This window comes from Aulostomus chinensis, chromosome 6 (assembly GCF_037954235.1).
Source record: "Aulostomus chinensis isolate RoL2024-O1b breed Wild chromosome 6, RoL_Achi_v1.0, whole genome shotgun sequence".
Classification (NCBI taxonomy): domain Eukaryota; kingdom Metazoa; phylum Chordata; class Actinopteri; order Syngnathiformes; family Aulostomidae; genus Aulostomus; species Aulostomus chinensis.
Genome location: NC_141325.1, coordinates 29224299 through 29251872, shown reverse-complemented (window position 1 = coordinate 29251872; position 27574 = coordinate 29224299). Strand labels below are relative to the sequence as shown.

Genomic DNA, 27574 nt, shown 5'->3' with positions numbered 1-27574 from the left:
GGAGGGTTCGTGATGTCGAACATCCCAATCCAACCCATGTTTTCCCAACCTAAACCAGGTATAACCTGTACCTAAACTTAACCAGACCTTAACTAGTCACACCATCACAGTGAATTTCATTTCAAGAAACTGTTGTCAGTGAATGACGATAAAACCACAAAACATTCACCGCCCCGAGCTGCGTGTTCACCAGGGGATTTGTCCACGGTGAAAGGGTCCTGCCCGACTTGTCTTGTTTCCATGGCGCTGACACATCATTCCATCAAATGTCATGATCATCCATCCATCCATTTTCTACCGCTTATCCTGTTGAGGGTGGTGGGGGTGGAGCCTATCCCAGCAGCCTTCCCCCTGGACAGGTCACCAGTCCATGGCAGGACCAACACATAGAGACAGACAACCATTGGCTCTCCCAGCCACGCCTACGGTCAATTTAGAGTCTGGATTAACCTGGTCCCCTCTTGATGTCTTTGGACTGTGGGAGGAAGCTGGAGTACCAGAGAGAACCCAGCAGGAACAGGGAGAACATGGAGACTCCACCCAGAAAGACCCCGTGCTGCAGCCGGGGCTCCACCCACAACCTTCTTGATGGGGGGCCACCGTGAGGACCACTGCTCCACCGTGCCGCCCCTGTCATAATCATGCAGTGTTGAAATATTGTGGTCATTCTACCGTCATCTGTCAGACCAATGAAGCTCTTTGGGTAGTTTTGGCTGCTCTTATATCTCCACCTCTCTTAGGTGCGAGGGCTCATCACTGCTAGACGGTCGCGTCATTTTCATTTCTGTGGTGTACATAAATAGCTAATTATGCTGTATTTTACAGACATTTTAAAGCCTTGTTCATTCATGTCTCTCAGGGATGCTGAAGTGCACACAACCCTCCTAACTGCTACCATCATCACCCTCTCTAATGTCGGAACCTCCGCTGCGCTAAATGAGGCCACATTTCACCACCATATCAGGGGCCCCACACCGCGGACTGGGACGCACGGCGCTTTCAACTCCAACACACCTGTGTGTGCCACAACATCACAGACCATTTCCCCTGTTCCCTGACAAACAAGGACACACACACACACACACGCACTTAAGACAAATGGACACATTCATCTTTGGTGGGTTGTTGATGAGGCGTAAGATTGTCTAGCTGTGTTGGAACAATACAAGACTGAGTTTGAGAGTGGAAGCAGTGGTTCAGATGCTGCTGGAAAAAAAATTGATGTGAAACACTTGAGTCGATTAATGTTTTTTTTTTGTTTGTTTTTTCAGAAAAAACAGATAAACATCAATAAAACATTTGGTCCCCGGACGGCTACTGCATTCATCCTTGCGATGATTCACTTTCACTCAGAAGCGGTCTGTGTGTGAAAGGGTAAAGTCTGCACGAAAACCAGCTGAGACAGCAACATGTTGAATTTTCATTTTGGAACTTGTCTGTTTTTTGTTTTTTTTTGCACATTCGATTAAAATAAACCTCTTTTATTATGGGCGGCATGGCTCAGGGGTAGAGTGGCTGTCGAGCAACCGAAGGGTCGCTGGTTCGATCCTGGACCCCAGTGACCATGTCGAAGTGTCCTTGAGCAAGATACTGAACCCATAATTGCTCCTGATGAGTAGGTTGGCTGCCTTGCATGGCAGCCTCCACCATCTGTGTGTGTGTGTGTGTGTGTGTGTGTGTGTGTGTGTGTGTGTGTGTGTGTGTGTGTGTGAGAGAACGGGTGAATGAGACGACACTGTAAAGCGCTTTGAGTGCCGCTAAGGTAGAAAAGCGCTGTATAAAATTGAGTCCATTTACCATCAACAGACACTCATTCCATACCAAATGTGGTCATTTAAAAAAATGGACAAGAACATTTACCATTCCGTCCATGCCATCTCTGCCCATCACTCCAGCAGACAACATTCACATCAGGCTCATCCTCACGATGCCATCTGCTCTACAAAGCCCTGCGTTGACTGGCTGATTTGGGGGCTGAATAAACGGGACTCATTCAAGCTCAACACCCACAAAGAGGCAGCACGAGTGTTCTAATCCTAAACTGCTGTGACACAACCTGCAGGCTTGGGTTGGATTGGCTGTGGGACCAACTGGAACCAACCAATTTAGCTTATGGTTGAAACACCAACATGTCAGCTGGCAACATGCTAACTGTTCTCTCCTTGGTGACTAGACGTTCCTCAGGTTTCCATCCACACGAATCCTGATTTTTAACAGAATATTTGGAGGTTTGGCAAAAGGAAAGCGCAAAATAAATGCAAACCTCTAATGAAGAAAAACCAGACAACGCGAAACTTATCGAGGGACAATAGAAATGGAGAGTCCTGAACCACTGGCGCTCAGCCATGCGCTCACAGAAGAGTTCAGATAACAACCCTGACGACCACGGGACCTGACAACCATGCGATCAAAGCACGTCCTTCTTTATCCGCTGTTCCCATCGCATTTATCTCCACTGACGTTTTTATCCATACACCGGCTTTTCCCCTCAGAAGCGTAAATCCTGATGCAACAGTTTCAGTGTTTCCACTCGTGTTTCTCAATGTTTAAATTGAAAAAGTGAACAAAAAGAGCTGGCTGGTTGTGCACTTAAGTGAGGAGACATTATGACCCTTTTATTGACCCATCATCTGAAACACCTGTGTAGGGATCATGGCTTTTCCGGAGATGGCGAGTCAACTTTTTTAGCACACAGAGCAAATAAATGAGGTATTAAAAACACACTGAAATAGCTGCAAAAATATAATGTGTAGTTTTCCTGTGTGTATCCAGGTTGAGAGTAGTTGAGCTCAGGTGGCCGTGGCGCTCGGGCCTCCCGGTCTCCCGTCCAGCCCACATCATTCTCCATGCATCATTAGTGCTGCAGAAACCTTGAGCCAATAAACAGCGCGGTGCTGCTGCTTTTATTCAAAGGCACAAGGGGAAATGGAAAAATACACATGGAGAAATTCTCCAACTGGGACTCTAGCAGACCCACACGTTCAGTATATCCTTTCAATAAGAACATTTTGCATCAAAAGCACTTGCAAGAACAACATGTGCAAGCTTGTGCACACAGTTTTTAAGCACCCTTTTGAAGGCATTTCCAATTCAATTCCAAATGGACCACATTTAGATGTGAAAGCTGTAATTAATCCTTGGAATACACACCCAGCGCTATTAAAGTCACCCCCCAGGACATTTCACTGTAGAGGAACTTTCAAATAATTAATCAGATACATGAACAAGTGGGCAGTGTGTGTGTCTAAAGAAAGATGTGTGTTTTTTTCCCTCATCCTAACACAATATTCAGCTCCGCTGAGGAAAAGGCAATGAAGAATAAAGAAAGAAGACATTGGCAGCGGCGGAATAATTATACGCCACTCTGTCCAATCTCCATAAATAAACACTTGCCAGGCGATAGAGGAGGAGAGAGCTTATGGGTATGGTTAAAATCATTTTTCAGGCCGCAGCCCATCACGCTGTGAAGCGTGTTTATGGCTGAGTGTGTTTTACATTGAAATATTTGGTTTAGTTTGGCTGAGCTGCAGCCGGTGACTCATGGCCCTCATGAATGAGGAATGTGATATTCATCATTCACCTCTGACCCACAGAGCAGCAACAAGCTTTGTTTAAAGCCTCATTGGATAATCTGGATGGCCTGTGAGGACTTTGGATTTGGACCTGGCAGCACCCATGGGTGTCAAGGTGTAGTGGAGCACGGGGGATGGAAATAACTTGGTCTGAAATGCATGTCTCTTTTCAACATTTTATTAAATGCGACTAGAACTCATCCAGTGAAAATCAGATGTTTTATCCCCCTCAGAGTTAAAACTCTGATATCGGCTCAAATTAACTCACTTTTCGTACCACAGTGCTTCTACTGCCCTTTCATTACACCCTTCTTGGGGCTGGTTGTCATAGCAACATCATGTGAAATTACTCGGGCATTAAGTTTGAACCCAACCATTAAGATACCTTGTTGAATGTTAATTCCATCCTGCCTGTGTTGGTGCAGTGAAGGCAGGTGGACATGGATACGGACAAAAGAAGCAGGTGGGAAGTGTTGGACTAATAAAACTAAATTAAAACTTTCAATCCAAAGTGACCAACGCATGATGAACTCTCACAAGCAGACGCAGATCAGCACGCCAAAAAAGGAGGGAAACAGATAAAGAGAGGACGTAAACAGAAAAAGAGGGTAGTGATTTCAAAATAAAAGAGGAACTGAATACAGCGGGTTCTCAGCATCCGGGAGCGGGAGCCTCCCTGCTCTGACCTGGGGCCTCCAGCCTAGCGTTGCTCCGGTCTCCAGGATGCAGATGATGAGTCCAGGTCAGGTCCAGCAGGTGGACCATGTTGCTTTGCTGCAGCTTCTCTTGTCCAGGGAGGTGGTAGTTCACATATTTTTGTGATTCTGTTGAGTCTGCAGGCATCTTGTTTCCAGGTTGTCTGTCTGTCCACACATCACATTTTGTGATCAAGTGGTGCCTCTGGAACGCCGGGAGGGAGCTTGGATGTGCACTGGGACTCAAGGATGAATTGAAACGATTTTGGTGGCACCTGTCACTTCACATGCACCAAAAATCATAGCAGTCAAAGGTCAAGGTCACTGTGACAGGCTCGCAAGATGTTTTTGTTTGGTTTTTGCTTGTGATGAACCGGTCGCTGCTGGTCAGTAGCAGCAGGGATGGTGCGTGGCTTTAGGTTGTCTTTTAATGAACCCGACCAGAGAACAAAAATCTAGCAGCTGTTATGCGACATGTGGCGACCTTTCTATTGATCGGTCTCTGACCAATTATTGGCCTACAATGTCCTCACGTCACCTTTAACCTCTGCAGGGCCAGACAAACTTATGAAATATTGACTCAGCTCACTTCGAAAACTGACAACAAAGCAGATCTTTTCGAAGCAAAACCACAAGGCTATCGATTAGTTGTACACCCCTGGCAAATACCACTGGAAGACAAACATGCAGGGTGAAGCTCAAACATTCATTGTGATGCTGCCGGCGCCATCTGTCACGGTACGTGAAAATTGTCCATGTTGACAAAAGTAAGAAATACAATGACAAAGCCAATGTTATTTTTGCAGCATCGGGGCTTTGCTGCACCACATCCATGAAAAGCTTCAGCAGCTGTTCTTCAACAAAGTAAACTTATACATGATTTGCATAACCGGGTAAACAGTATGACTGTAAAATTGATTAAACAGACATAAGAAACTGCCCCCAAAAACTCTTTGAGATGCATGACATCAGATTGCAGCAACACCAGCACCACTTATTTAAACCATATCAAATCCAGAGAGAGAAGTTTTAAAATCTTGGCTTGGTGTGGCGTTATCGTCCCTTCCAGCGCCGCATGTCCAGTTATCTGATGGGAAGCTGCGAGTCAGAGTCCTTGTTCACGCTTCTATCTGTTTGCTTGATCGAGACACTTGTTGCCCTCAGCTGTTTAGACCCACTTCGCTCCATCACCAAGGCTGTGCGGGGATGTTAGGGCCCCGCCGGCTTCACAGGGTCCTTGATCAGATAGGAGGCCAGCACATCTGCAAATGCACACACAAACACATGCAGCCCCACACACATACACACACACACACACACACACACACACACACACAAGGGCTCAGACAAGCTAGCAGGGGTCCAGATCAACAGCAGCATGCATCGATGGACCTGAAAAGCGGGGCTAGTTGGCTTCACGGTTCACTGGCCTCCGCGCTCCATCAGCCCCTCCATCAGTCCATCCATCCGTCCATCTGCTCGTCTGTCTGTCAGAGCTGAGATTAAATACTCCGGCTTCACCTCACTGCAGAACACCGCCGTGTTCATGCAATGCTGGTTTTCCAGGAGGACTTTCAGAGGCACATTTAGTCTCTAATTGTTTTACTGTCAGTTGTAATTGCGCACAAAATTTCAAACAAATCAAACGCAGCATGAATAAGAACTAAATATCATGATTTGTGTGTTTGTTTTTTTACAGACGCTCATCCTGACATTTGGAGTTTTTAGATCATCTCAAGAAGAAACGGGAGGTTCAAAGTACAGGTGACAACAGTGATCACGACAAACATGACATCGTTATGTTTTATATTTTATTAAGGTTTTCTAATGATAAAGTAGCACCAACATCAATAAATTCTTTGCGTAAGGACGTTCAAATACGTGGATGAGTAAGTACAATATCTGTATCTATGTCAGGGGAAAAGGGAATAAAAATGAAAGAATGTAGTCAAATAAAATGTTCAAATAGTGACAAAAAAGCAATGAAAAGCTTTATTTTTAGACAAAGAAAAAAATTAATATTACTAAATGTACAACATAAACCCCGGTGTTACCATCCCCGACCAGAGGGTGGTGTAAGAACACTACGTGTCCCCCTCTGACTCCTCTGACCTCTCACTCGTGGCTGGCATGTAGAACACGCTCACCCACGACTGTACACAAGTGTCGCATGGACGTTGGTGCTGACGGAGGCAGGTAGACTGGAGCTGACCTGATGGTGAACCTTCACATTTGATTGACAGCGCAGCCTGGACCGCTCGCTGGATCCCAGTCGGCTGTTTGCTGCTTTACTCATCACTGCAGCAAACAGACAGAAGCCCCTTAATGAATCCATATGCTGCAATAATCTCAGTCTCTTTTGAGGGGCTTGGACGGCGCTCACCTCTCAGGGGTCCCAGTGGTTGGCGAAGGGGTGGGGGGAGGGGCAGGGGCAAAGGTCAAGGGCGGGGTTTCAGAGTTTTGAGTTGCTAAGGTCCACCAGGCAGAGGTTATCTGAAGCTAAAAAGCAAATACTGCAACAATGCTGAATGTCAGAGTGTGTGTGTGTGTGTGTGTCCGTGTGTGTGTGTCCATGTGTGTGTGTCCATGTGTGAGTACTCTGATCTGTCAGCATGGATTCAACAAGGTGAGATGATGTCGATTCACCGTGAGCTGTTATCATGTTCATAAATCACAACACACACACTTTGGTGCGTTGGCGACAACTCAACAACTTCTTTGTGGATCAGAGAGAAATAAAAGCTTTTCTTAATATCCATTCATCTGTAGAACAATAAAGAACACATTTCTCACAGACTGAAGCTCAACAGAGGCTTTTTTAAATTCTTATTTTCTTTGAAATGCTGCATTCATTGTTCAGTAGAGTCAACAAAACATCTGCGTGGGGGTGCACGGGGGAAGAGTTGATATCAAATCCTCTCTAACTATAATGAGAGGAACCGTTCCAACTGGCCTGCGCTCAGCTGAGATAAGTGTGCAGGAAAGGGCTTTGGTCCAGGATAAGGCTGCTGCGAGAGCCCACTGTGCTGCTGCTGACAGACCTAGCAAACCTTTTTGCCATCAAACAATGTTTTGTTTTATTTTTGTTGTGTATTTTTATCGGGAGGCGGGGCCAGAATGTGCCACACACTGCTCCCCTCCTTCACTTTTCTGCTCCTTCCTGCAAATCAGACACACACACACACACACACACACTCGTTGCCCAAAACAGCTTGAATATTCTAATCTTTGGATCATTAAATCAAAAAAAGTAATAACAAGACCTCCAGTTCCCCTTCAGAATCTCTTATAATCCAGCCGGGAACTTCACTTCGCTTTAGGAGCCTTTGAATCCACGACTCCCTGCGTACACACACATTGCGTTTGTTTGCAGTTACTGTGTTTAATGAGTTTCTGTTTGTGTGACTCAGTAAATGAGACCTCACAGAGGCGAATGCATTACTGAACACATCCTAAATTACCGCTCAGCATGAAATATGAATATTGGCTGGCAGCACCTGCACAGTCTATAGCTCATGAAATGCTGAAAATTATCCTTGGAAAAGATGAGATGCAAGCATATTTTGATTTAACGTCTGAGTGGTTTTGCCAGGTGAACAGTGACTTTATAAAGGCCTGTTCAGCCCGTCACTCACAGACGGGAGCAGGTTACAACGCTCTGCAGTGCTGAGCAACTGGGGGTACCTTCAGATTGTTTCATTTAAAAACCCTGGGGTTCCATGATGTTTCCCTGCAGCTACGCTTGCTCTGATGAAGAAGTCAAGTTAATAACACAGCAGGGAATTTTATTATCCTCATACAGACAGGAGACCACCGCATATACTTTAAAACCAATTTATTAAGCCATTAATGCAGTTGTATTTTTAGAATAACAAGGCTGCAGACACGTCTGATCGACCAAATTAGTATAAATAAATGTGACTGCCTTGTGAGCCTCTCTGCCAGTTTCTCAATGCAGTAATCTACAGTCCTAAACCTCCCAGAAAAGCTGATGTGTGTATTTTAACATCATATAATTTCTTGTGACGTACTGAACTTTTTTACCACTGTTGAGTGTTTTAAAAAATCAAACAAAATCACCAAAAAACATTGAATTATTGATCGCAATACAGAATCCCAGTCCAAACTGAATCAGCACCCTAATATTGTGACAGTTAGCTTGTTAGCATGCTAGCCCTGCCGTTTAGCTCAAAGCACTGAAAGCACAGTTCAAGTCTTCAGCATGAGGTTGATAAACACAAAATCCCATCATTTCAAAGCGGTGATCACCTGTACTTGTTCTCCTAATAAAACTGGGACAAAACAAGAAAGAACACAAATATGCGGGGTTTGTTAGACTTGATGAATCAGCAGAAAGAAGTTGGCGTCCAGAAATCAAATCAAAATTCCCCATTGTCTTAATAAGAAAAGCCTTATGTTGTTGAGCAGACATGTTTCTTTTGGCCTCTGAAGCTCAAGGGTGCTGGAGGTCAGGTTCGCACCCAGAATAAATCCAGAGTAGCTCCGCATCCAGCAGGCGCGTGTCCATCATCTCGGACTCCATGGAGACGTCAGACCTCAGAGAATATTCACCCTCCCTGCTGGTACTGTTTGTCCGAGTCACTGCTGATGATGCAACGTTCATTTTTCACATTTTTCTAGTGTACAACAGCATGGTAGCAGTGATCCACGGAAACACCACTGAATCTGTTTGATAGAAATACCAACAGAGCAGAACCAGACTGGTTCTCCTTTTGGTTCACCTGGACACCCACCACTCACCTACATGACAACTCTGTCTCAGCCTCATGTTGGGGCGGCACTCGCTACTGCGAGGGAGGTTGGTCAGTTTGTCTTTGACGTGGAGGGAAGGTGAGCCGCTGCTCTGAGGACGGAGGCTCATCCATCCAGGTGGCTGCTGACAGGCCCAGATAAGAATCTCACCCTGGGCAAAAATAACACAGCGTCCCATTGAGACCTGATAATTACACGGTCCCACTGCCACACAGGGCCTGATGTATGGCCCCAGATAGCATCTCACACCCACAAAGGTGCTGCACACACACACACACACACACACACACACACACACACACACTTGCACTTAACACATAGCTTGACTGAGCACACAAACATACACAGTGCGATGTCATGTGACTTCTGGTATATATCTGGAAATTAGAGGTTATTTTTGACTGCAGCAGGACACGGAGGTGTGTTGGTAACAGCGGCAGGTTTCGTCTGACTAAAATCATGAGTTCATGCGGTGAAAAATAAGGTTCCACGGTATTGTGTTGTGCTGGGAGGCCGCAGGTGTACAAAAATCTTTCAACAGAGGTCTCCTGAGATAAGAAAATCTCTGACACTAGCATGACGGGGAGACGGCGGCGTGCTGTCTTGTCACCCAAAATGCTACCGGCCTGCGCCACACCCTCAGCAACGTGTTCAGATCCTTGTCCCAACAAACAGCTTCCTCACAGTCAAATATTAGCAGCAGCAAGCAAAGCTTATTCGTATTCCAGGTGCCATGTTTTGCATTGAGTCAGTAAATCAGCTTCTGATGTTTAAATCTAAAGGATGTCTGGCACTTTTACTCAGCCAACTGAAATATGAACACACTGACGTGTGGACGGACACAAGAAATTTATGAATCCAAACCCACAGCAACAGATTTGTTTTGAACGTTTTTAGTTGATAGGGTGATTATCCGACCCTGGATAAGCAGAAGAAGATGGATGGATGGATGGATGGATACATGGATGCATGCATGCATGCATGGTGATCAACACCTGATGAATATCCATCTCTAATGTAGTCATCATTTAGATGTGATCTGAATTCAAATCACTGAGGGAAACATTTCACTCTGTTTTTGCTAAACTGTCCAGTTAAAAACCAGCATTCCATAAATCTGAGGGTCCGTTTTTAAACCTGTCCAGAATTCCCGCTGCTGTGTACCTGTCACAGTCACCTTTGACCTTTCACCACCAACATTTTTCCAGTTAAAGTTCAAGTCACAGTGGATGTTTTTTGCCAAAGTTTCCAAAAATGAATTCCCTCAGTGATTCATGGACATAGGAGGAACAACCCTGCATGGTTCGCCCGGCTCACATCTGTTAGACGTCTGCTGAGACCATCACATGAGAAAAATGGGACGTGGCCACAACACAACACCTGTTGGTGGCAGGTTTACAGACCTGGTGTTAGGAGGCTGCTGTGGTTTTTATATTTCTATGTTATCAGAAAGCTCAAGAATTAAATAAATACATTTTCTTTTGAACAAAAAGCAGTACAGACGCTGGGATAGGCTTCATCAGCCTATCAGCCTATAGGCTTATATCACATTTCTCTATGATGGCACGTTATGAAAGCAGGAGCAATCAGACAAACATCCATGAATCTCACTGAAAGTGAAGAATGTCACAACCTAACAGAATGGAGTGTCTGATTATTTAAAACACCGCTGTGTGAGAAATAGCATTACGCACTCAACTGACTGGTCTGCAAGCTTCAAACAGACAAGAGAGAGAGATTAATAATAATAATTATTATTATTATTATAAAATACTTGTTTTGAAAATGTTTTGAAATTTTAATTTTAAAGAGATTCATTTAGGAGTGTTATTATGTTTTTCAAACCTCAAAATGGATCAAATTAGTCGTTGACAGGATGTAAAAGAGAGTGTCCAAACCTACTTAAAGGTAAAACTTCTTTAGCCTTGTTGCTGCTGGAACACTCGCACACGCTTTGTCTATGGTAAAGTTCACATCAATAAATTTAAGCCATCATCAGGATAAGGTAACTACAATGCATGAATACTAATATATTATCTCTGATAGGGTTCCCCCCGGGCTTCAGAAACCAAATCCAGCTTGGCTGAGCTCCTGCTGCCGCCCGTGGGGACCAAGAATGCCGGGCACAGACATTTAGAGGTTGTGTTAATTTTCCTGGGCCTGGAGCAGAGCCAGGTCCCGCTCCTCCAGGAACAGGTTTTAAGCGTCCTGGCCGCTAAATTCCTGGAGTTGAAGAAGGAAATTCCTTAGGAACTCCGTGAAAGCAGGGATGTCCTTATGAAGGCTGAACAACCCCACGACAAACACCTCCAACTGGGAATCTGTCAGACGTGGGAAGACCCTCTTCAGCTGGTTTCCAAAGTATTCCAGCACATGAACCTGCTTATTGACTGGGGTGGCCTTTTCCACCTCCTCTAACATGCGGGCCAGGATGGCGGCGTATCAGTGACCACAGACAAAATGTGCTGGAGGATGTCGGTGAAGAAGGTCTGGTCTTCTCTCTTGGTCACTGCCTCCCTTGCTGACATGGTCTGCAGGACAGTGTAGAGGGTCTGTAGACCTGCGTTAGCTACGTTCCTCATTGTGTGCTTGAAAGCCCAGAGTATTGTGTATCGGACGATATTGAACTGGGCGGGGGCGAAGCTCAAGAAGGCCTGGGAGCACTGCGACATAGCAGCTTTGAGGAGGCTGAAGAAATGAATCCTGTGCTCCGGGAACGCCTCAAAGTCCCTCTTCATCATGTTCCAAGTGCAATCGAAGACGGCGTCAAAGATCTGGGGAATTTGGCCACTGACGCGGTCTCCCAGCTTATTCACAACAGTCGCGAGGGTGCAGAGGACCTCGGGATCCCGAGCAGCTGGAACATTGTTCTGGTAGTCCAGAAGTACTGCGTCCAGCAGGGGGGGCACAAACGTGTCTGCCACCACTTGAGGGTCGTCTGAGCAACTGACCCAGCCAGAGATCAGCTTCAGAATCTGTCTCTTAACCATCATCATGCTGTGGATGTGAGGGACCTTGGTCACCGTCTCCCCGTTGTTCCGGATGGCCGTGGAGATGGCGGCACTGAGAAGCTTGTACACATGGAGCATGTCCAGGTAAATTTGTCCCAGCTGGACTACAAACAGGTGCCCAACAGCTCTGCAGGCTGTGACATTGACCTCCAGGATGCCCGCCAGCTGACCCAGCGTCATTTCTTCCGGGAGGATGTTGACATTCTTGGTGGCGGCCACGATGATTCTCTTCCACTCCTGATTAGGCAGCCTCATGTACTTCTTTATCAGCTGCACCTGAACCTCCTGGTCTTCCTGGGCCTCGATCATGCAGCCGACTGCCTCATAAATCACGTGGACCTGCTGTGGCTGCAGGTCACGGATGATGGCTTGGATGTGGTGGAGGATCTCATTAATGAAGGGCACCGTCTCACCCTCCTGAACCTGAACAAAACTGTGCCGACACTTCTGTGCAACTGTTAAAAAGGTGTTGCAAGCCATGTCTCGCACACCATCTTGAGTCTGGTGCATGAACTCAAACAGTTTCTTGACAACAACTTTCAGCAACACCCAGTGGGCTCTCAGGAAGCCCAGCACCACGTTGTGAAACATGGGCACGTTCAGGAAACGGATCAAATATTCAGTGAGGTTGGTCTCACCGATGTAATCCAGAAGCCCAAACTCAGCTCCAAGAGCACAGTGAAGCAGGAGAAGGAGCGTCTCCAGTGTGGCGTTCACCAACCGAGCATTCTGGGAGTTGTCCATCACAACCAAGCACAGCTTGAATAATTGGGGAAACTCACTCCGCAGGTGGTCTTTCAAGTGTTTTGCCTTCAGGTGGGTCGTCTGGCCTCTGGAGAAGTCCAAGACCTCCTCACAGAACAGTTTGAGGATGGCCATGTTGTTCTCACAGAGGCTTTCACTGATCACACTGGCACCCACGATGTCATAAATGAAGTTGGGCCAGTGGTCGGGCCACTCCTGCTTCAGTATCTCCACTACTACCGCGTTGAGTCTGCGAAGGCACGCTCCCTCTTTCTTCATGATTGCGGGATGATGGGAAATCTCAATAATTGACTGAACCACAAACTTCTTGACTGCTTCGCTCTGATTTCTTGTCAGAGTCTTCCAACGAGTTTGGACGAGTCGCTCTAGCGTCTGCAGGGCGTAATACTTGGTCTGCATGTCCTTAGAACTCTGCAGGATCATGTCAACCTTGGTCCAGGCATCTGGATGCTCCATGAGGTTGTTCAGCAACTCCTGGGCTACTTGTTGCTGAGATCCAGTGCCATGGTGCATGGTGTTGATGACGTTCTCCAGCAGGTTGATGTCCAGTTGCTGACTGAAATCCAGCAGCTTACTGGCTGGATGGTTTGCAAACATTGTCATTTTCTGAACAGAGATTCTAGGAAGCAAAGACTTAGAACACAACTGAACTAAAATGTTTCACTTACATGTCCCTCGATGACAGTGAGAGATCATCACAGGTTCACTCACCTGACAGTGATGTGACTGTGTGTGTGTGTGAGTGAGTGATGTGTGTGAGTGATGTGTGTGTGAGGCTTTGATGCTGAGTAGCTTGCCACATGGTGCCACTGCCAGACTTCCAGACTATGTAGAGTTTGTCCGGCATTTTTTTGTGACATAAACGCACCAGCACCCAAGCTATTCTCCCACGCTTTGGACGTGATGCTAAGTTGCTAAGTAACGACAATCTCTGCCTTCCTCTGGGTGAGCTCACCTGCAGGGTGGCCTGAATGAACCGTTCTCCCCCTGAAAATCCATCCAAACTGCTGTCATAAAAGCAGAAGCTAACTAAGAAGATGCTGCAATGCTTGTGATGTCTCTGAGGTCACCAAGCGTCACTAGAGAAAAAAAAATCACACACCACACACGAGTGCGCGCACACACACACACACACACACACACACAAACCTCACAGTGGCACAATAAACAACACCTATGTCACAAGCATGAACACAGTGATCAAGGACTACATGATCTCTGGGTCTCTTCTCTAGTCACTCGCCTGGAACTCAGATCTCCATTAAGAAACTTTAGTGAAGTAAATATTGTCTGCTATCAAGTCGTTCCTGATTCCATGCCTGTTCTTCTTCTTAATGAACTCATTACAAACTAATCATTAGCTGCTGTTGCAAAGTTTGACAGTTACTCATGAACTGATGATTAATAAGCAGTCAGTTCATCATTTACTCCTCATTTGTTCCTGAGTAACTACTCGTTGTTTTGTGTACTGTCATTTTTAGTGTTTTTTTACTATTTCATGTTTTCATCTTAAAACATTCCAGAAATCCAGCGTGACGTAGACGAGCATTGACTACGGTTCAGGTGTCAGTTGACTGTACACACGACTGTGTAAAGTATGGGAGCCAGAAGCCGCTGGGGAAGCCAACACCAGTTGTCCTGCGTGTTCAATGGCGTCCCAAGGATGACATTAATGATAACATGCAACAATAATGTGAGTCGAGGAGAAGCTTCCTCTCTGCAGCACCTGACCTGACGGAGTCCTGGACAGGTGTTGTGGTGAATGTGTGACCTCACTTCCTTTTACTGAGTGTTGCCAAACGTGCTTTGCTTTGGTTTTATTAAAGGTTAGTCAAAAGTCAAAAGGTCAGGTGTTTACAATTTTGTGACATGATTTACCTGACCAAAGGTATGACTTTACTCAACTTGACATTCACAAAAATGACTCAAGGCTCAAGGGTAAAGACTTGGGACTCACTTCAGACTTGCACATGTGACTTATTCCCACCTCTGGAGAAAAGGTTTACATCAATAAATTTAGGCCATCATCAGGATAAGGTAACTACAATGCATGAATACTAATATATTATCACTGATAGGGTTCCCTTGTATGAATGCAGATTCTTCTGATTTAATCATCTTGTCGTTTCCTTTTTGTAGATTTTTTTTATAAAAATTTCCCATTTTCTCACCAACTTCATGTCATTTTCATTCAACTCAAAAGCCCAAAATGGTCTTAAGAAGTGAGTTACACACAGTAATTATATACTAAATTATAAACATGACAACACACAAACGAAATATGACATTTGAAGGGTTAAAATCCTGAAAATGAAGATGAATGTTTATTATGACCAAGAATAAAGTTGTGAGAGTTTTTTTAAAGATATTTTTTCAATTTATTTCACACTTTTGAAAAACAAGTTTACATCATTTCCACATTTCATGAAGGACCAGAATGGCGGCCGTCCTAAGTCTTGATTTTTGGGCTTCAGAAACCAAATCCAGCTTGGCTGAGCTCCTGCTGCCGCCCGTGGGGACCAAGAATGCCGGGCACAGACATTTAGAGGTTGTGTTAATTTTCCTGGGCCTGGAGCAGAGCCAGGTCCCGCTCCTCCAGGAACAGGTTTTGAGAGTCCTGGCCGCTAAATTCCTGGATTTGAAGAAGGAAATTCCTTAGGAGCTCCGTGAAAGCAGGGATGTCCTTATGAAGGCTGAACAACCCCACGACAAACACCTCCAACTGGGAATCTGTCAGATGTGGGAAGACCCTCTTCAGCTGGTTTCCAAAGTATTCCAGCACATGAACCTGCTTATTGACTGGGGTGGCCTTTTCCACCTCCTCTAACATGCGGGCCAGGATGGCGGCGTATCAGTGACCACAGACAAAATGTGCTGGAGGATGTCGGTGAAGAAGGTCTGGTCTTCTCTCTTGGTCACTGCCTCCCTTGCTGACATGGTCTGCAGGACAGTGTAGAGGGTCTGTAGACCTGCGTTAGCTACGTTCCTCATTGTGTGCTTGAAAGCCCAGAGTATTGTGTATCGGACGATATTGAACTGGGCGGGGGCGAAGCTCAAGAAGGCCTGGGAGCACTGCGACATAGCAGCTTTGAGGAGGCTGAAGAAATGAATCCTGTGCTCCGGGAACGCCTCAAAGTCCCTCTTCATCATGTTCCAAGTGCAATCGAAGACGGCGTCAAAGATCTGGGGAATTTGGCCACTGACGCGGTCTCCCAGCTTATTCACAACAGTCGCGAGGGTGCAGAGGACCTCGGGATCCCGAGCAGCTGGAACATTGTTCTGGTAGTCCAGAAGTACTGCGTCCAGCAGGGGGGGCACAAACGTGTCTGCCACCACTTGAGGGTCGTCTGAGCAACTGACCCAGCCAGAGATCAGCTTCAGAATCTGTCTCTTAACCATCATCATGCTGTGGATGTGAGGGACCTTGGTCACCGTCTCCCCGTTGTTCCGGATGGCCGTGGAGATGGCGGCACTGAGAAGCTTGTACACATGGAGCATGTCCAGGTAAATTTGTCCCAGCTGGACTACAAACAGGTGCCCAACAGCTCTGCAGGCTGTGACATTGACCTCCAGGATGCCCGCCAGCTGACCCAGCGTCATTTCTTCCGGGAGGATGTTGACATTCTTGGTGGCGGCCACGATGATTCTCCTCCACTCCTGATTAGGCAGCCTCATGTACTTCTTTATCAGCTGCACCTGAACCTCCTGGTCTTCCTGGGCCTCGATCATGCAGCCGACTGCCTCATAAATCACGTGGACCTGCTGTGGCTGCAGGTCACGGATGATGGCTTGGATGTGGTGGAGGATCTCATTAATGAAGGGCACCGTCTCACCCTCCTGAACCTGAACAAAACTGTGCCGACACTTCTGTGCAACTGTTAAAAAGGTGTTGCAAGCCATGTCTCGCACACCATCTTGAGTCTGGTGCATGAACTCAAACAGTTTCTTGACAACAACTTTCAGCAACACCCAGTGGGCTCTCAGGAAGCCCAGCACCACGTTGTGAAACATGGGCACGTTCAGGAAACGGATCAAATATTCAGTGAGGTCGGTCTCACCGATGTAATCCAGAAGCCCAAACTCAGCTCCAAGAGCACAGTGAAGCAGGAGAAGGAGCGTCTCCAGTGTGGCGTTCACCAACCGAGCATTCTGGGAGTTGTCCATCACAACCAAGCACAGCTTGAATAATTGGGGAAACTCACTCCGCAGGTGGTCTTTCAAGTGTTTTGCCTTCAGGTGGGTCGTCTGGCCTCTGGAGAAGTCCAAGACCTCCTCACAGAACAGTTTGAGGATGGCCATGTTGTTCTCACAGAGGCTTTCACTGATCACACTGGCACCCACGATGTCATAAATGAAGTTGGGCCAGTGGTCGGGCCACTCCTGCTTCAGTATCTCCACTACTACCGCGTTGAGTCTGAGAAGGCACGTTCCCTCTTTCTCCATGATTGCGGGATGATGGGAAATCTCAATAATTGACTGAACCACAAACTTCTTGACTGCTTCGCTCTGATTTCTTGTCAGAGTCTTCCAACGAGTTTGGACGAGTCGCTCTAGCGTCTGCAGGGCGTAATACTTGGTCTGCATGTCCTTAGAACTCTGCAGGATCATGTCAACCTTGGTCCAGGCATCTGGATGCTCCATGAGGTTGTTCAGCAACTCCTGGGCTACTTGTTGCTGAGATCCAGTGCCATGGTGCATGGTGTTGATGACGTTCTCCAGCAGGTTGATGTCCAGTTGCTGACTGAAATCCAGCAGCTTACTGGCTGGATGGTTTGCAAACATTGTCATTTTCTGAACAGAGATTCTAGGAAGCAAAGACTTAGAACACAACTGAACTAAAATGTTTCACTTACATGTCCCTCGATGACAGTGAGAGATCATCACAGGTTCACTCACCTGACAGTGATGTGACTGTGTGTGTGTGTGAGTGAGTGATGTGTGTGAGTGATGTGTGTGTGAGGCTTTGATGCTGAGTAGCTTGCCACATGGTGCCACTGCCAGACTTCCAGACTATGTAGAGTTTGTCCGGCATTTTTTTGTGACATAAACGCACCAGCACCCAAGCTATTCTCCCACGCTTTGGACGTGATGCTAAGTTGCTAAGTAACGACAATCTCTGCCTTCCTCTGGGTGAGCTCACCTGCAGGGTGGCCTGAATGAACCGTTCTCCCCCTGAAAATCCATCCAAACTGCTGTCATAAAAGCAGAAGCTAACTAAGAAGATGCTGCAATGCTTGTGATGTCTCTGAGGTCACCAAGCGTCACTAGAGAAAAAAAAATCACACACCACACACGAGTGCGCACACACACACACACACACACACACACAAACCTCACAGTGGCACAATAAACAACACCTATGTCACAAGCATGAACACAGTGATCAAGGACTACATGATCTCTGGGTCTCTTCTCTAGTCACTCACCTGGAACTCAGATCTCCATTAAGAAACTTTAGTGAAGTAAATATTGTCTGCTATCAAGTCGTTCCTGATTCCATGCCTGTTCTTCTTCTTAATGAACTCATTACAAACTAATCATTAGCTGCTGTTGCAAAGTTTGACAGTTACTCATGAACTGATGATTAATAAGCAGTCAGTTCATCATTTACTCCTCATTTGTTCCTGAGTAACTACTCGTTGTTTTGTGTACTGTCATTTTTAGTGTTTTTTTACTATTTCATGTTTTCATCTTAAAACATTCCAGAAATCCAGCGTGACGTAGACGAGCATTGACTACGGTTCAGGTGTCAGTTGACTGTACACACGACTGTGTAAAGTATGGGAGCCAGAAGCCGCTGGGGAAGCCAACACCAGTTGTCCTGCGTGTTCAATGGCGTCCCAAGGATGACATTAATGATAACATGCAACAATAATGTGAGTCGAGGAGAAGCTTCCTCCCTGCAGCACCTCACATTATCCCCAGAGTGAGAGTACAAGGCCAGACTATTGTGTGAACCTGCAGGTGACCCATTCTTTTCTAAAGTTGCCATCCTTCATCTGACGAGTTGATGTGCTGACAGCTGCACATGGGACCAACAACATGCGATATGGCCTCCTTGGGGCAAGTTCGCAGCGAGGAGGAGAGTTCAGGACACGTCTGCATTGTGTGGTTGTGTCCTGGCCACAAACCCGGTGTTTTATGTTCAAGTACGATCATGTAGCGGGTAACAGGCAGAAGAGTGACCCACACACTGCAGTCATAAACACAATGTATGAGGCGGTCAAACCTGCACATATCCAGCTGGATTCACCATTTTACACCATCACAGCAACATGCATTCATTTAATCTGAAAGAGGTCATCTCCAGGTGCACGCCACTTCAATTTAACCGACATCATCGCCTCTCTGCAGGAAGCAGCAAAAAGACATGGAAACGCAAAATAATGCAGTTATCATTTTTTAACCAAAATACATTTTTCTGAATTTGATACTGATGTTACGCTCAAGAAGTCTATCAGCTTCCCTCTTAGGTGGGTTTTGTGGAGGAAGTGTGTGTGAGGTTGTGTTTAACAGCAGCAGGCCAAGGGAACATTTGCAGGAGTAAAACAGTCACCGAAGCCTCACAGCCACAGAAACAGGCTTCATTAATCTCCACCGCCCTGACAGCACCATTGTAACCTCATAAATAGTCCTGGACCATATCTGATACCACACAGTACAGGGTGGGGAGATGGAACAGAGATGTACAATACTGAGGTTGTACACAGCTGATATTCATCTCTCCAACTATGTAAGTGCACACAGAGAAAAGTAATATCCCAGTGGCTCTCGTACACACATTTCTCTTGCCACTTGCCACCCAGCATCGATCACAAAGGAGGAGAGGATGGAATTACTGTGCTGGGACCTGGACCAGAGCTTTGGTTTCTGAGCACATGTTCTTTATCTCAAAGACAGGAAACAATAGTTGAGATGGTGAATGGCAGGTTCAGCAAAAAAAAAAAAAAAAAATCATATGTATGATATCTTTAACAAGGTAGTTCTTGACTATCAGGTCTCTTATCTCAATTTAGACATTTTCATTTTTCTGCGGTTGAAATCGTATTCACCTGAAAGAAAGTAGTGAGTTGCTGTTGATGGTTCTAAATCGCCCTCCCTTCGCTGCCCTCTAGGTGTCCCTCAAGGCTTCAGTTTACTCCCATTTATTTACAACACATGCTCTTTGCCAACCTGGTGCATGTAACAATGTTTGAAAGACAACGTGAATCAGGTTCTGCTCCCTGGACGGATGAACGTGGCCCCAGCAGAGCCAGCACAGGTGACGCACGCTGAATCTCGGGAGGTTTCAAACACTCCTTTTCAGCTGCAACAAAGTTTTCATTTATTTTTCTTTTGCTGCCGTTGCATCAAAGTCAGGCCTTTGCTTTAACACTACGTGATGACGGTCCAGGGCTAAAATGAGGAATTATTTCCTGCAGAGAGACACACACTGATATACAGAGATTATATCAAGTTACAGTTATTTATTATTTGAATGTCATAATGTGATAAATTGATTTTTCTCATTTCTAAACAATTCACTGACATGTCATTGGCTTCAAAATGGACGGTACTAATCTGTGCTGTTTTTCTTATATCCGTGAGTCATCTCTGGCTTTATCTTCCCTGCTGACAGCCACTGTTGCTTGTGTTGTCTCATCTCCCACTGTTACCATCTTGCTGTTTAACTGAGTGTAACAGCCTCCTACTAAAAGTCCCTCTCCTGCTGCGTCCTCTCACTCTTCCCAGCATCCCGTTCCTGGCTGATGCACCTCAGCACATGGCTGCCAGCAGGGGAGGACATCCACATTACTGACCCATGAACCCGTCAAACCAGAGCCTGGCGTGCGTGCGTGTGTGTGTGCGCGCACGTGCACGCACGACAGCTTCAGTTCAATTGGACATCACCTCGGAGAACGTCTGTAGGGAGAGGAACAAGTAGCGCGGAGCTGAAGCGGTCTGTAAAGAAGCTGCTGTTGTTCTGTAACTGACCTCTAATTTCCATTCCTCTCCTCAAGTGACTTTTCTACTAAAACTGCTACATTTCCAGACCTCATCAATAGGAGAGAGCAGGAACACATTGTTTCTATTGTCCATACAATGTCAAACTAGATAAACAGGGCACTCAGATCTGCCCAAACTGCGAGTGGTTCTCCCCCGGCCCCTTGCTGCAGCCCTCAACCATCTTTGGTGAAAATTGGCCTCCTAGTATTTAAGTCCTGTCCCTCTTCCAGACAGACAGACAGACAGATCACGTTGTCTCCTTGGCGGAGGTAAGTAGGACTGAAGTTGTTCTAATTTTATGGAAACATCAACTGTTGCTTTGATTCGCACTTGAAGGATTCACATTCTTCTTGTCAGCTTAAACTGAGACAGGATTAGTTTTCCGGGAACTTCTGTCCCTTTCACTTCACCATCAGATGAAGTCCACATCGTCAGAGCCCCGTGCAGACGAGGGTCAGCTCTGATGGAGCGCTGCGCTGTTAGAGACGTAACCGGGTCACGACGGGTCTCGGGCCAGGAGCGGCGTGTCAGAAGCTGTTGATGAACTTGTTTCCCGACAGCCGTGCCACCTCGGCCTGTGCTTCAGAAGGGGGGAATGCGTCCTGTGGGACCTGAGAGTGAGCCACCTGCTGCGCTCGCCCACTCCCAACCTTCTCTGTTTACCAAACACCAGTTTCTAGGAACCCTCTGCCACCCCTATTTGGCCTGGAGAGGGTGTGTGGCGGTGGCGGCTGTATTTGTGTTTGTGTATTGAATGTGTTTGGTGCATGTGTGACTGTCCATCTGTCTGTTCAGAGCAGGAGCTGGATGTGTATAAATGTGTGTGCGAGTGTGTTATGAGACTAGCAGCTGAGGCCTAATGAGCTATAATGAGGTCTAATAGTGGAAAAGCCGTGACCTTGGCATTATGACTGATGCCCGCCACCATCACACATCTAAAAACAGCCTGGGAAACAAGCTAAAACCCACCGCCGCTGCCGCCTCTCACGGGGATGACTCTTCATCTGTACTTCATAGGAGACATTTAATTACATTTCCAGTGATTACACATTTTGCAGATAATCCAAAAAATTGTTCCTTCAGTCATTTTGATGGGAATACCATTTCAATTACTCGTGAGAATAACAGCGATTGTTCAGCATGTGAATTATGTTAACACAGGAGCTGAGGCGCTGTCGCGCTAACATCCGTCACGCCAGCTGGTGAGAGCTTTTATCTCCTTAGATTACAGCGGCTGGTATTTAGTGTGGCTGACATTGTTCGATAATTCCCTGAGAGCATTTGCAGACAGGATAAAAAGTGCGTCACAATTCAGTCTTGACCTTTGAAGTAGCGGTCGAGCAAAACAATCCTAATTCAAGGTCACAGGTAAGTGGTTTTTTTTTTCTCAGTTTTCTCAATCTTATTCTCTTCATCTGCTCCAAGGTGCTTTCTGGATTTCTCGTTAAGCTTGAAAGAAAATTCTGCAGAACAAGGCAAACGTGGCAAACGTCTAAAAATCCTCAAGGGTCCAGACCTCAAGCAACTACTAAGAACTGAGCAGAATACAGAGTTCTGGAGAGTGTGTGTGAGTGAAAGAGAGACAGAGCGAGGCGATGTGACGGCAGTCAAATGAAACCTGAAGTATTACATACCGGGAAATACTACAATATGCAAACACACAAGCATGGTGGTACTTGATGCTGGTGATGACAGCAGTATTACAAGAAATAGTAATCTGTTGCTGTTTGGTAGTACAGCAGGGTATCTGTACTAGTTTCAGGTACACACACCAGGGTCTGGTCACATGTGAGCGCCAGCCAACCCAACAGGACACTATGATGTCCTCACCTTCCACACCATCAAGAGAAACTGTGTGATTAGCGTAAGGTTTGCTGGAGACGTGGTTCAGATGAAGAGGAGGTCTGCCAAACACAGAGATTTTTTAAAAAATGCACCGCAAACCTTATTGGTCATGTAGGCCACACCCAGATAATGTTGGCCACACCCCTCCCACATGCCATACTTTTACATCCTGCTATTACGCAGACAAACAAGCAAACTAACAGATCACATGACCTCCCTAGGTGGAGGTTTTAATGCCTGGGATCATGATGTTAACATGCCAGTCAGAAAATGCATCCTGGTTCCCTCTGACCCTTGAATGTACGCGACATCCTGCACTCCACTTCCTCCTGAATCAGTCCCAGCCCTCCAGCAGTGACACAACGACAAGTGGCAGGTTTCTTCAGAACGGAATCTCAGTCCAGAGGACGAACATATCCTGTCTGATTGTTTCTAAAGCTGTTTTCAATCTCTGTTGCACACATCTGTCCCGTTCTTCAACTCCGTGAAACTATTATAGTTTCTGTGGAATGCCTCAAACACCAAAATCCCTCATCTAGACTCAGCTTGCATTTTGCAGCATTTCTTTCTTCCATAAAGCAGCTTACAGGTTTTCCTCAGTCCAGTGGTATGTCAGAGACGGGCGAGAGGCGAGCTGAAAGGCCAGCCATATGGACTGCAGCTTATTTTCCAAGTACAATACACACACACACACACACACATTTTGCTTTCTTTCCTTTTTTTAAATCCGCACCCTGCTGAAGCTGACAAGGTGATCCCTTTTACAGGGCAGCTAACACAAACAGTTCACAGGCCATAAGTCCTCGTCTCAACGGTTTTTGTTTGACCATAAATTACATACTAGAGCGCCCGAGGGACCTTATTCATTTAGCCAGGAATACAGAGGAGGCCCAGCCACAGAGCTGCTTGTGTGAAAGGCTATCTGCATGTGGAGAGGTCACGCATTGCTACAACACACATCCTAGATTAATGCACCGCGTGCTTGTTTCAGTCACCCTATTTGCTTATCGTCTAACTGCCCCGGTTCTCTGGATGGAGCATTCTTGGCGTCTCACGGGAGTTTCGGGGACTCCGGCGCACATCGACTTATATTCTGGATTTCGAGTTTGTCGTTTTATGTTGTCGAGATTTTTCTGCCATGAGTCAGTATAAATAAACCTCTTAATAATATTCTCTTACTCTAACTGTAAATTTTAAAAGCCGTCAACAGATTTGATACAGTCAACTCATCTTTTCCATTGATGTCTGCCATCACAAAGTCCATTAATCTCTTTGTGTGCGTCTACGTGTGCTCGTGTGTGTTATATATATAACTAGGCGTGTGTGTTGAGGCTGGCTGGCCAGTAAACGGAAGAGCTGTCAGTGTGGACTGAACGCTGCTGGAAGAATAACAGAGGAGCTGCCGGTTTAGCTGCATGCTGGGACTTATTAAGCCTGGGAAGGTGTGTGGAAGCTTAACAGCTCATATCAAACCCTCTCTCACACACACTTGCACAAACACAGAGTGTGTATGTATGTGTGGCTGTACCTCCCTGCAGTTTCATGGCTCTGTCAGGGCCGTTCAGCCCTCAGACATTCACTTTATTTCAATCAGTGGTGGACAGGTATGCTGAGCACTGGGACCTTCCCCTGCTGCAGGCCAGATAGACCCTTCCACTAAATTAAGTTTGACTGGCAGGTGGTTGTGCTCGGTCCTCTAGTGGATGTCCAACTGGAGGAAGCTAGTTGGTGCATCATCGTTAGCACCAAAGGTCTGTTGCAACACATCCGTCAGTGAGACTAACAGGAGGAATGTAGCTGCAGGATAGAGACGTTTTCCCTCTCCCCACCTGTAAAGAGCAGGAGTGGCGAGGTCACACAAACTCTTCAAATCTTCAGACACAGATAGATTTGTCCTCTCAAAGTCGTTGTCATGACACCTAGTACAAGTACAACAAACTGCAGTCTTGCATCCAACTGGAGTGATAAAAACATATGTAAATGTGTAGTGTCAAAATAAGAAGCGTGTGATCGACATAAGATCGAGATTAATAAGATAAGACAAATAAAAGGATCAAGCAGTCCAGCGTTTGGTGCAGAGTCAGAGAGCTCTCAGCATGACCTTCTTATGTGCTGCTTTAAAACACTTTTACACAAAACATTAGCGCCACTTTGTGATTGGTCGGCGTCACTCAAACATTCACAATCTAACAAATACAATTAAAGTGCAACTATGTGCAGCAGTTGAGCCAATAACTAATTAATACCTGTGTCAACAGTGGCTGTAAATAAAAACTTTCTTTAGCCTCCACTGGGATTCCTATTTAGGTACTTTTCCAAACGCTGAGCCCCAGGAGATGCTCCAGAGGAGTGCCCGGCGCTCCAGAGGAGTGCCTGGCGCTCCAGAGGAGTGCCCGGCTCCCCAGAAGTCCTCCGTCAGACTGAATAATGACGCGTTTTTTCGATTCTGTATGAAAATATAAGATTGCTTGTCAGTCCCTAGGAATTCCTCAGGTGTTGTTTCAAGAGACGCGAATGAACCCTGGCAGGTTTTGGGAAAACAACACAAATGGAATCTGAGTTTTCTGGTCAGAAACTGTTGTGTACTCTACGTTTTTATTTTTATTTTACCACAATTACGATTGATATTTGGGCAAATGTGCCCGGGAAAGCTGAGAATTATCGATTGAAAACTGATACCCAAGTGTAAACAACAGCAAATTGAAAACAATGGGAGGAAAAAGAAAACTGGGATGCAACAAACCTGATTGGTTGCATTTCATGGCGTCCCAGCGAGACTCCCATAGAACTGTTGTACGGACGAAACACACAGGAGAGCTTCAGCAGTGTTACGGAGCCTGGCTGGCGGGGTGGCGGAGCTTCCTTCACTCTTTTTACAGAGATAAACACTCGCTGCAGGCGTGTTGGCGCAGATAAAAGATGTTGGTTGGAGGTCAAAATTGGCCACGCTAGTAAACCTGGTTTGTGTGACAACATGGCAACATCGTGTGACTTCAGCCACCATTTTAATGACCATACCAGCTCACCTCTCTGGCAAATATATCGTCCTTAGTCACGTTCCGAGTGTTTCACCCAACCAGTTCAGTTGTGCATTTCGTGGTGAGAACCGACGAACGTCTCGGTGAAGCCCCCCTGACTGGTGGACGGCTCGCGGTTGCCCCTCGTTCGGTCCTACCAGCCCACAGTGGTAGAAGAGTCTCTCTTACACTCCATATAAAATGACATACAGTCTCCTGCTTTCCCAGAATACCAGAATGCCTGCAGGGTGAACCTCAGGGGGCCCTTAAATGTTTCTGCTTGCGTGTGTGTTTGGCTCATGACAAAAGATGCCTGGGGCTTAATGTTTAGGAGAAGGGGAGTCAAAATCTTTATGGAGCTGACCCTCACTACCCCAAGACCAAGGCCACTCAAAACGATTACTCCTGTCCCACAGACCTCCTCCAGCTCCGGTCCTGGACTTGTCCCGGTCCTGCTTTTGACTCGGGATTAGGGGGCATGATTACTGCTGACATGGGTACAGACGTGGTCCCGTCGGTTCTGCTCCCGTGGTGCTGGTGTGGTGTGCAGCGCTCAGCTGAGCCCAGTTTCAGGACTGAGACCCATGTTAGTCCCCCTGTGGGTGCAGCTGGTTGCACTTTGATCCTAAAGACAGTCTTAATTGATAGAAAAAACAGAGAATCTTGATTTCCTCAGATGTGACTGTCAACCCTGAGATAACCTTGGAGCTCAGGGTGTCCTGTTACATCCAGGCAGCGCGGCGACTGGCAGCATGTAGCGCTGTCTTCTGTTCCTGTCAGGCACTAATGCTGTTCCACAAATAGGCCTCCTCAATGAAAAATGTGCTTTTTCAAAGCAGCCCGATGTTCATCTGATCGTTGGATTCTTACCCAAGAACATCACGCTTTGATCGCACAGAAAACCTAAACTCAGAAAAAGAAATACCATTTAATGCAGTTACACGTGAGAGCTGCATGTTGACACCTTTGGTGTTTTTGTTGAGTTTGACCGAGTCAAGTTTGGCCAGGAGATTTCATCACTTTTTGTATTTTCTTCATTGTATATTTTACTTTTTGTTGTTGTTCCTGTTTGTTGTTGTTGTTTTTCTCTCTCTTGAAGAGTCGAGAATTGCGAGTTTTGGCTCTGGTATTTTTACTTTACTTGGGTTCTTCCTATGAAAGGTCCCAGTGAGATTTGAACTTGGATCGCTGGATTCAGAGTTCTAACTATTACACCCACCCAACTTCTGCGCTCCTCTCCGCTTGCCAAAATACTCCGGGACAATAAACGTCATGTATATTTATATGCATATTCTCAGGACATTTTGACTAATTACAGAGTGGAACAACTCGCGGAAAAAAACTAGAACTGCAAAGTTTAATTTCCTGTACAAATCCAGGTCATACAATGATTCTAAATATTCATGTGCATTAGAAGAAACAGTAAAATGCAATAAGAAAGACGTAAAGGTAGACGGCCTTGTGTTTCCAGTCTAGTAAAAGTCCATCAATAAGACTTTTTAACAGGACTTGTTACAGGTACGACCTTTGTAGTCTCCCACTCAATCCCTGATTGCTCTCAGTTAGCGTGCTAAATAACTCTCGCGAACTGCATTTATAGCAACTGTTGTCAGTTTTATTTGTCCTCTCATGAATCCGTCACTGGGTCCAGCACTGACCAGCCAAACACTGCTGATAAGAGCAAAGGAAAGCGCTCTCGTCATTTCTTTAACCACTAATTGAGGATATAAACTGAGGCGTACTTGTATAAATCTGTGGTGTGGGAAAACAACGTGGCAGTCAGCGCCGTACGCGTCCAGGATCAGGCCATGGGAGGCTGACGTCCATCTTCTCCCTGGGTAGCTCAAGACAACACGCTCCAGTAGCAACACTGTGAAAATATTAGCTTGCTTGAAGGCCCAGCATCCACT

At 46.1% G+C, this 27574-nt stretch overlaps 2 pseudogenes; both read right to left on the bottom strand.

The window, feature by feature from the left end:
- Positions 1-9489: 9489 nt before the first annotated feature.
- On the bottom strand, positions 9490-13551 carry LOC147260717 (exportin-1 pseudogene; annotated as a pseudogene).
- Positions 13552-15286: 1735 nt separating this feature from the next.
- On the bottom strand, positions 15287-17740 carry LOC147260716 (exportin-1 pseudogene; annotated as a pseudogene).
- Positions 17741-27574: the final 9834 nt, after the last annotated feature.